Source organism: Coregonus lavaretus, assembly GCF_964263955.1.
Source record: "Coregonus lavaretus genome assembly, contig: HAP1_SCAFFOLD_1050, whole genome shotgun sequence".
Lineage (NCBI taxonomy): Eukaryota > Metazoa > Chordata > Actinopteri > Salmoniformes > Salmonidae > Coregonus > Coregonus lavaretus.
The window spans coordinates 56,763-67,318 of record NW_028160668.1 but is presented as its reverse complement, the minus strand read 5'-3'; the positions used below and the strand labels follow the sequence as shown (position 1 = coordinate 67,318).

Here is a 10,556-nt window from a genome sequence, read left to right as displayed (position 1 = left end):
GGACATCTTGATTTGCTTTTCCTTCAGCCCAGTCCAGAATGAACTTCTGCACAGAGACTGTTTTTCCAATGCCAGCGACTCCCTTTGTCAGCACAGTTCTGATAAGTTTGTCTTGTCCAGTTAAGGGTCTGAAGATGTCATTACATTTGATTGCAGTCTCTGGTCTTGCTTGTTTCCTGGTTGTTGTCTCAATCTGTCTCAGCTCATGTTCATTATTGACCTCTCCTGTTCCACCCTCTGTGATGTAGAGCTCTGTGTAGATCTTATTGAGAAGTGTTGGGTTTCCTTGTTTAGCGATCCCCTCAAATACACATTGAAACTTCTTCTTTAGATTAGATTTGAGTTCACGTTGAAGAATCACAGCACGCTCATCTGAATATAGAAACAACACAGAGGATATTAATATTACATCTGTTTTAATGCCTACAGTATTGTAAGACTGTCTTATAAAGTTTAAATTATAATCATTTATTCTCTTGTCTGTATAAATCTGTAAATGTTTTCATAATGCATTACACACTGGTGTGACTGATTTATATCATTATTGGTATTATTGATGGCATTAATAATGTTCTCTCTCTCTCTCTCCTCTGTCTCTCCTCTTCTCTCTGTCTAAATGAATCCACACAACACATCCCTGCTGCTACTTGATGAGGTCACTAGGTGTTGTGTTAAGGCTGCTACAATATCACTGAGTTACACAGCTACTTTAGCTGTACTTTAGCTACAGCTTTTAAATGTTCTAAAACAGCATTCAACATGAGGCAGACAGCTCTTACTTTTCCCCAGTGTGTCAGCAAGCTCCTTCTGGTTCATTTTCCTCAGGACGTGCAGTGTGATCTTCAGAGCCCCCTCTCTGGCACTGCTCTCCTGCTTCTCATCTTCAGCATCCACCACTTCCTTATCCTGCTTCTGACTCTCAAAGCCTTCTGGGAGTTCTGGACTAAGAATCCTCTTGAACATCTTCAGCTCGTTCTTCACAAATGTCATAATATTCTCTTCAAGCAACTGAAATAAATAAAGTCAATAAGTTAAGCAAGAGACAAAATGCTTTCTCATTAACACATTAATGAATGATTGACAGAACAACTTTACTTGAGGTAAACAAAAACAAATGTACATAACAGGACCACATACACTGAATATGGAGGCCAGGTCTGTTTGATGACTCTGGGAAGACTGACCACTGAGAATCTCTGACTCTGATCTCTCCTGTTGGTTTCTGTGGACAAAACATGAGATTACATTTCCTCTTCCAGGAAGTACACACACATACACACACACACACACACACACACACACACACACACACACACACACACACACACACACACACACAGGGAAGGAATGTTGTTTGTTTAATATTGATTCAGGACTATGAAAATGGAAAAAAGGTTTAGCCTATGGATTATGAAAACAACAAAAATAAATGGGAAAATGGGAGAGGAGAAATGACTATAGACAGTGTTGTTTAACTCACTGACCATGACCCATGAGTTCTTCTTACCTTTGTTCAGTAGAAAAGTCTCCCTCTCTAAAGGTCATAGGAAGTTCCATAGACCAGTCACTCTTCATGGACACACAGCTGGGTACAGGGGAGGCTGGTCTCTCCTGCTTGATTGGACTTCAACACAACAGAGACAAACATTACATCTCTCATCTACTCTGAACTCAGATGGGGAAACAAGAGTTTCCTTCCAAAACGCTATATATCCATTTTCAGAAATGTTGGTAAATGAGCTTTTATTGTTTAAAGAAATGATTAAACCACTACAACGCTTTATAAAGGCGTCTAAAGTGGGTAATTTCCACTTTAAAATGTCAGACTTGATTTTCCCTGAGGAAAAATTTATGAACCCCTACAGAAAATATCCCTTAATTATAATCCACCTAAAAATACACATTTGCTATTGCTGCAGGATTATGTTCCTGCTGTTAGAAACAGGGTCAAATTAAGATATGGCATCTGTAAATGCATTCATCTTAAGGTAGCTAGGTGAGACAACTACGTATCACGGTCAAATATACAGGATACGAACAATACATTCCAGCTAAACAATGGTTTTAAATCACATCTCAAATCTACAAGTTATATTGAAGGTACCCATTACTAATCATTTCTGATGAAAAAACACAAATGTGATTTTCTTTTCTCCTATATAGCATTTTGTAATATAAATTCTTAAACAATATTGTCAGCTCACCTCTTAGCTTTGGTGTCATGTTCCCCAGAGAGACTCATTTTAGAGGCAGGGCCCCCCTCCTCTCTCTCCCCAGAGAGACTCATTTTAGAGGCAGGGCCCCCCTCCTCTCTCTCCCCAGAGAGACTCATTTTAGAGGCAGGGCCCCCTCCTCTCTCTCCCTAGAGAGACTCATTTTAGACCACTGACCCCTAAACAGAGATCCAGCATGTTGGTTGTGGTTAACACAGTAACAACTAATTATTGAATGTCAATTGTTATCTTTTATTCATGATCTCTCAGAAATAAAACATTAACTAACAGACACATCCAAACAGTTTTTTATTTTTATTTTTTTATTTAATGCAATTACTTTTTCTAGCCCAATGACTACTCAAAACCCACCAACAAGGCCTGAAAACTAGGCCAAAACATAGCCCCTGATAGGCCTACATGTTATTTCAGACAGCCTCCAGTAGCCTGGGCAAGATGTAAGCTGAATGATTTAGCAGCTTGCTTAGTTCAAATTGACAGATTCATTTATTTAACATGAACAGCAAGGCGATTTTGAGGTAGGAAGTGCTTCTGTTGCCCAGTAGCCTGCTGGAATAGGCTACTGAGGATGGGGTCGTAATTTCAATCAATGAATCAAATATTAATAATATGGATATGAACTGAATAGGCCCATGCTTGTCAACAACAGCCAGGTTATTATTATACCTGTAGCCTAATCTGGCTGACTGTTACCTTCAATCTAATGCATTCTAACATCTGATCAGCAATTGAGATAGAACTGTGACCATGGTGACACTTGATAACTTCCAATTGAATTAACTAAACACGGCCATTAATAATTACATAATAACACAAGGCTACAACAACAATAAACTGAAGTTAAAGGCTATTTATTACATCTGTTTGCCAGCTCCAGGTTGGCTACACAAGTGGCACAAAATGATTTGCAACGACTCCAGTCATTTCAACATATTTATAGTATAAAACGGTAGACTACAGTAGCCTACATAGGCATACAAATTAATAGGCTACTTGATGGTCAACAGATCTATCATTCTCCACATTTAATGTCAGTTTCATTGTGGAGTTTTTCTCATAACAGAAGCACATGAGGAAGTTCCATAACTTTCATTTCAAATTTCCACTCGAGAGACCCAACAACTGAGCATGTGTAAAAACCTTGGCATGATATGGTTTTCCATAAGCAAAGTCGACATTAGATTTCAGTTTAAACCAACTCCGACAGAATGTATCTAACGTGCTCTAGAGCGCCTAAAGTAGTTTTCTTGTGCTTTGTCACCTTATTTCTTGATGCGCATCAGTTCTACAGCGTTAATATGTTTTATGTAATAAGGGTTGTAAAATAGGTGTCTCCTTAATGACAATCTAAATAACACTAAGGCCTACTGATTAGTTTCCACTTTGAAAACTGCTGTCTGTCAGCAACTCAGCTCAAGTGGCAGTTCTACTTGCTAGTAATATCGCATTCCAGGTATTCACTCACATACTCTGTCCTTTAAAACAGATTATTGTTCAGAAATACTTAGAAATACTCACTTAATTTTTTTGTTCTCTCCATATAGTGTTTTCTGCTCTGTCATCTCAAAATGGATCCTGTAGAAAAGAACACATTTACTTTCTGTTTCACTCAGCAGTCTCCACACACTGATAATAAAGTGTTTTATTGGTATCTTCCACTAGATGGCAGTAAACACCTGCTGTAACTTGACTTTACAATAGTAAGTGTTCGGTTTCTTGGTCCTGGTGACTCCTGGGAAGTGTCTCAGAGGAGGAGTGCTGACCTAGGATCAGGTCTCCCTGTCCATGTAATCTTATTCATTATGATTGTTTTGTCTCATGTCTCTTTATATTAATATACCCTGGGGACCATGTAGCTGTATTGAAATCACCTTGTTTTATAACCTTATTTGTTGCTCAGTGGTACTTCAATTGGCCGGACCATGCCCAATTCTTTCACACAGTAATGCTCCAGCATCCACTCAGAGCTTATGCATCTAATGCATTCCTCAAATACTGCAGAGTTGTTAAGCAAGTCCCATCTTCATCCACATGTATTTGCTTATTTGTAAGATGAAACCTGAGGGGATCACTGTAGTGTGTCATAAATGCATCAAAAATGGTTCTGAGGTCCTCAACAATGCTATTCTGTACCGTAGCTGGGATGCAGTGTTCTTTCCTGATTTCCAAAATAAATAAATAAAAAATATTTTTGAGACCTTCAATTAGCTGCTCAGTGTTGATCTCTGTGGCTTGAACATATTCAGCCTCTGGCAGACCTTCTACATCGCTCATGTCATCTTCAATGGGATCAGTCCCCGTCTCAAATTCATCATGAGGGCAATTCTCATCTAAGTTGGCTCTTAAAAGCTCTGTGGTTTTGGTAGATGTGTGACCGATAGGCGCTGAAACATATATTTGCTTTCCCACACCCATTAAGTCCACAGGTAATTAGAAATGTGGTTCATGCTGGTGATAGAGGCCAATATGTGTGAGTCGTCTGGACACAGAGAAAGTATGCTCATTGCAAAGTGGACAATTGAAGAGAGTTGGCATTCTTCAGAAAGATTGTGAACCTTGGAATGATGGGATGGAATCATGGAGATCATTGGTACTCAGCCACTTGCAGACATCATCAAGGGACCAGTCTTCCACAGCCACACTCAAATTAAAGTTGACACATGAAGCAAAAGTGAAGAAAAAAATTTGTCTTTCCAGACAACCACCTTTCCTCCTCATTTGTATTTATGGTTGTTCCATAAAGAAGCAGAGCTTGTCAGGAAAGGTGAAGATGTCTGTCTCTTATTTATCTGACGCCATATTTCTTAGTATGGGACATTATGGGATTCTGCAGTCCCACATTTAAGTGTTGACTCAGATAATATGATGCTCCAAATGGGGCATTAAGTTCTTCTTCCATGTCAACCAAAATTGGCCTATTAGAGTTCTCAATAAAGAGAGCCTATCTGGGCAGTTATAAAGGCTTCTTGCTATAATTACATGTTAGGGAGCTTTAATCCTCCCTTCTTAGTCTTTACCTGTAATCTAGCTTGGTTCATCCTGGCCCTTTTAATAGTCCAAATGAATCATTTTGTCTATGGTGTTAAAGGTGTAGGCAGGTATGGACAGTGGAAACATGCTGATGATGTAATTCAGTTTAGGAGCTTTAACCATCTTTATAACATGTGGCCTACCCCACAATGAGATTTGTAGCTTGTCCCAGTTCTTCAACTGGAGTTGAATTTTGTTCAAACACTGTATTGATTGATTGATTGATTGACTGCAAATGCATTCATTCACCATTCAGTTAGTGTTGGAAAAGATGAAGGAATTACACAGAACACACTATAATCAAACTGTATTGATTGATTGATTCACTATTCAGTTAGTATTGGATAGACAAAGGAGTAACACAGAACACACTATAATCACACTTCAAATACATCCAAATACTTTCTAGAGGCTAACCTGTTAGTAGATCCATAGCGAGCTTTAAACATTGTCTTGCTTTGGTCTGAAATACAGAGGACAGAACAATCCGCCCCAATACACCAACCTGAAAGACATCAGTTAGACACAAACACAACATAAACAACATGAATATTCAATATCAAATGCATCTAACTAATCTGATCTGTTTTATGTATTCTTCTTTTTGTCAAGTCGAACATAATCTACATTGGGTCATCTGTGTGTGTGTGTGTGTGTGTGTGTGTGTGTGTGTGTGTGTGTGTGTGTTACCTGTTCGTGGTGGTTGATACATTTCTCTATCAGAGCTCACAGCTCCCAAACTCTCCACCATTTAACTGGACAGGGGCAGGATAAGCCAGGTACTAAAGGGAGAAGGATGGAAGGAGATGGTGAGAAAGTATATCATGGGTTTAAATGACTACAATTTCTCAATATTGAGTCTAGCTAGCTAAAGTTAGCTAACGTTACAGTAACTTTAACTAGCTAGCTACTGTAGCTAACGTTAGCTAAAACGTACCAACATTTATACAACAATTACCAGCTAACATTACAGGCTATAGCTTGGCTAGCTGATGAAAAACCAAGAGTACATTACATCATGTATTGTTTTTTAGTTATTTGATAGTAGTTTGATGAATTATTATCTTAGCTAGCGAATAGCTAAGGTTCACTCACCTTTCACGTCAATCCGTTGCAAGTCATCTCTTATTGGTCGCGTCTCTCCAACCATCCGCGCGCTTCCCGCTTCCAGTTGTCTTTTGACCAACGGTCTCAATTTGAATTCTGCGCTGGAGCGGCCTTTACTCACGAGGGCGCTGCTGGTTCCAAACCGAACCCCTCTTTTTAAAAGGCTTCTTCAAAGAACCCCTGAAGTCTACAACGGTTCAACAACGAGCTGATGGCAGAGTATAGGCTTGGAAATTCATCTTAAGGTATATTTTTTTACCTTATATTATCCTAAAGTATCCTACAGGAAGCTTTTCTTTTAAGAGTGTAGTTCACGTTTACTCATTTATCTGCAAAACCATGCCTTCCGAGTTGTAAAGGGGTGGCCAGCCACATAATTAGTTTTAAAAGTCTACCATGACAACAACTATCCCATTGACTATATCCAGTAATAGTTTCTTATTGTTCTAGTTAAGATCTCACAACACAGTTACGCTACTACAATTAAGGCATAAGACATAAGTATATATCATTTCAAAATACAGACAAAATTGCCTTGAACGTGTCATGTAATACAATTTTTGAAAAACACTAAAAAGGTATTCTCCCAAGGTCAATACTTCAAAAAATAATGAATCATAAAATGTTTGTCCTCTGTAGTTGCGTGTCTTTCTTTAAATACTCGTTGTCCAATCAAATCACACAATCTACAGATGGTGCTTCAACCAAAGAAAACTTTATTGATTGGCACATTTTCTGTTTAGAGATACTGAGAAATAACAACCAGGAAAGATAAATCATAAAAATATATGTTTATTTACATATTACAATAATTGTATAGCCTAGGTTTCATTTACAAACAGACACATTCACTACATTTGTTCCATTATTCACTTAATTACTTATTATTTTCAGTAAACTCTTATTCTATAACATTTACACTGCTAGTTTTACACATTATATTTTATATATATATATATATATATACACACACTACCGTCATTTATATAAATATAATATATAATGATCAATATATAACCATATAATATATATATAGCATTTACTATATAGACACACACACACACACACACACACACACACACACACACAGCTAAGGTGAAGAAGGTGAGATTGTCTGTTACACCACCTAAGGTGAAGAAGGTGAGATTGTCTGTTACACCAGCTAAGGAGAAGAAGGTGAGATTGTCTGTTACACCAGCTAAGGTGAAGAAGGTGAGATTGGCTGGAACACCAGCTAAGGTGAAGAAGGTGAGATTGGCTGTTACACCAGCTAAGGTGAAGAAGGTGAGATTGGCTGGAACACCAGCTAAGGTGAAGAAGGTGAGATTGGCTGTTACACCAGCTAAGGAGAAGAAGGTGAGATTGTCTGTTACACCAGCTAAGGTGAAGAAGGTGAGATTGGCTGTTACACCAGCTAAGGAGAAGAAGGTGAGATTGGCTCTTACACCAGCTAAGGTGAAGAAGGTGAGATTGGCTGTTACACCAGCTAAGGTGAAGAAGGTGAGATTGGCTGTTACACCAGCTAAGGAGAAGAAGGTGAGATTGGCTGTTACACCAGCTAAGGAGAAGAAGGTGAGATTGGCTGTTACACCAGCTAAGGAGGAGAAGGTGAGATTGGCTGGAACACCAGCTAAGGAGGAGAAGGTGAGATTGGCTGTTACACCAGCTAAGGTGAAGAAGGTGAGATTGGCTGTTACACCAGCTAAGGAGGAGAAGGTGAGATTGGCTGGAACACCAGCTAAGGAGGAGAAGGTGAGATTGGCTGTTACACCAGCTAAGGTGAAGAAGGTGAGATTGGCTGTTACACCAGCTAAGGAGAAGAAGGTGAGATTGTCTGTTACACCAGCTAATGTGAAGAAGGTGAGATTGGCTGTTACACCAGCTAAGGAGAAGAAGGTGAGATTGTCTGTTACACCAGCTAATGTGAAGAAGGTGAGATTGGCTGTTACACCAGCTAAGGTGAAGAAGGTGAGATTGGCTGTTACACCAGCTAAGGAGAAGAAGGTGAGATTGGCTCTTACACCAGCTAAGGTGAAGAAGGTGAGATTGGCTGTTACACCAGCTAAGGTGAAGAAGGTGAGATTGGCTGTTACACCAGCTAAGGTGAAGAAGGTGAGATTGTCTGTTACACCAGCTAAGGTGAAGAAGGTGAGATTGTCTGTTACACCAGCTAAGGTGAAGAAGGTGAGATTGGCTGTTACACCAGCTAAGGTGAAGAAGGTGAGATTGGCTGTTACACCAGCTAAGGTGAAGAAGGTGAGATTGGCTCTTACACCAGCTAAGGTGAAGAAGGTGAGATTGGCTGTTACACCAGCTAAGGAGAAGAAGGTGAGATTGGCTGTTACACCAGCTAAGGTGAAGAAGGTGAGATTGGCTGTTACACCAGCTAAGGAGAAGAAGGTGAGATTGGCTGTTACACCAGCTAAGGTGAAGAAGGTGAGATTGTCTGGAAGACCAACAAAGTCCCCTGTCCCCGAGGTGAAGAGGACACCTCCAGTCTATGGGTCTGGTCCCCTTGCCATGGCCAGATATTACCTGGATTGCCATCGATACCTCCATGCTTTGTTTATGAGGTCACACGTGAAGAAGTACAAAGAGGACATCATCAAGAGGTAAGGTAGTAGAAGTATGTGATAAGAGTGATTGTTTTTTAGACTTGAGATTATAATTCAGTTGATATGCCATACCATATATCTACAATGTAGGATCATAGGTTTGTGTGATTTCTATGTACTTTCAGAGAAAAGGAGTTAGTGCAGGAAAAAGATGGTCCCTTGTCCCAACCGGTGGAGACAGAGGTCTTTCAGACCTTTTCCTCGAGTGAGACTCTGGTGTGGGCAGAGGAGAAGGCACCTTTGATGACCACCTGTTAGAGGGCAACCCTTCCCCAGGCCAGAAACCTCAAAGTAGACCTCATCAAAGGTAGAGAAATCACCACAATGTGAGGATTAACCCAATATCATGTTCACACTAGATGTCCAATATCAATCATTTCACAATTGACATGTTGTATATAGTTGTACCGTTTCTACAAGTAAATTAGTAAAGTAAGTACGCCTCTGACATGTAAGCCTTGTCTGAGACAAAAGACAAAACTAAGAGAAGAAACCTTCTAATGTCTCCTCTTTTCAGAGACGACTTTCAACGTAAGAAGCAGGACCTCCTTGACAGAGGGACATGGATGGTGCTGTCAATGGCCTTGTTCACCAGCAGGCAAAATAAAATGAAGTTTGTACCAACATGCCTGGAGATGGAGCTGTGGAGGGGAGGATGCTGTGAGAAGATATTCTTCACTCTGAACTCCATGGCCATCTGCCTATGTTCTGATGCCACTAGAGGACATGTTAACAGGTTGAGGGTCGGCAATGATACCCAGATCATGAAGTGGAAGAAACAGGCTGAGGTAAGTGTGAGTCTTAAACATATGTAAACACAATTTGTTTCAGCCTATTTCATAATTCTATTATTTCAAGGTGATTACACAGGCTACCTTATTTATGAGTACAATGAGTGGTTATTACGTGTATGTCAGTAATCTCAATGTTAATTCCAGACTAAGATATTTAAGAGGAGACTGGCCTATTCACAGGAGGAAACTGTGATGTACGGAACGTTCTCAATGACCTGGGACAATGTCCAAGTATGTCCAAAATGTGTGATCTAACATTATATTTATTATTGTGATAGTTCAGTAAAACAAGAATATATCTTCCAAATGGCATTTCCCATATACAGTGCATTCGGAAAGTATTCAGACCCCTTCCCTTTTTCCACATTTTGTTACGTTACAGCCTTATTCTAAAAATAAATAAAAAAAATAATATGATGAACCGAAAACAGGTTTTTAGAAATGTTTGCAAATGTATTTTAAAAAAAACTGAAATGCCTTATTTACAGATGTATTCAGACCCTTTGCTTTGAGACTGGAAATTGAGCTCATGTGCATCCTGTTTCCATTGATCATCCTAGATATGTCTTTACAACCTAAATTGTATGGATACGTAATAAATAAAAATGTACGCAAAAATAAAATGCAAAAATGCAAATGAAATGTTCTCGTTATTTGAAATGGGTGAATTATTGTTATGGTCATCAAAGAGGCCAGAAGGATGGCTGAGCAGTTGATTAAAAACATGTATTATACCCCCTCTAACCCAGGGTCATGTATTATACCCCCTCTAACCC

The 10,556-nt window shown here is 39.4% G+C and overlaps 1 long non-coding RNA gene across 1 annotated transcript; it reads left to right on the top strand.

Annotated features, from left to right (window-relative positions):
• Positions 1 to 9,207: 9,207 nt before the first annotated feature.
• LOC311121578 lies at positions 9,208 to 10,040 on the top strand. Its single transcript, XR_014612311.1, has 3 exons — positions 9,208 to 9,293; positions 9,504 to 9,774; positions 9,925 to 10,040. It is a non-coding gene; the product is annotated as an uncharacterized lncRNA (long non-coding RNA).
• Positions 10,041 to 10,556: the final 516 nt, after the last annotated feature.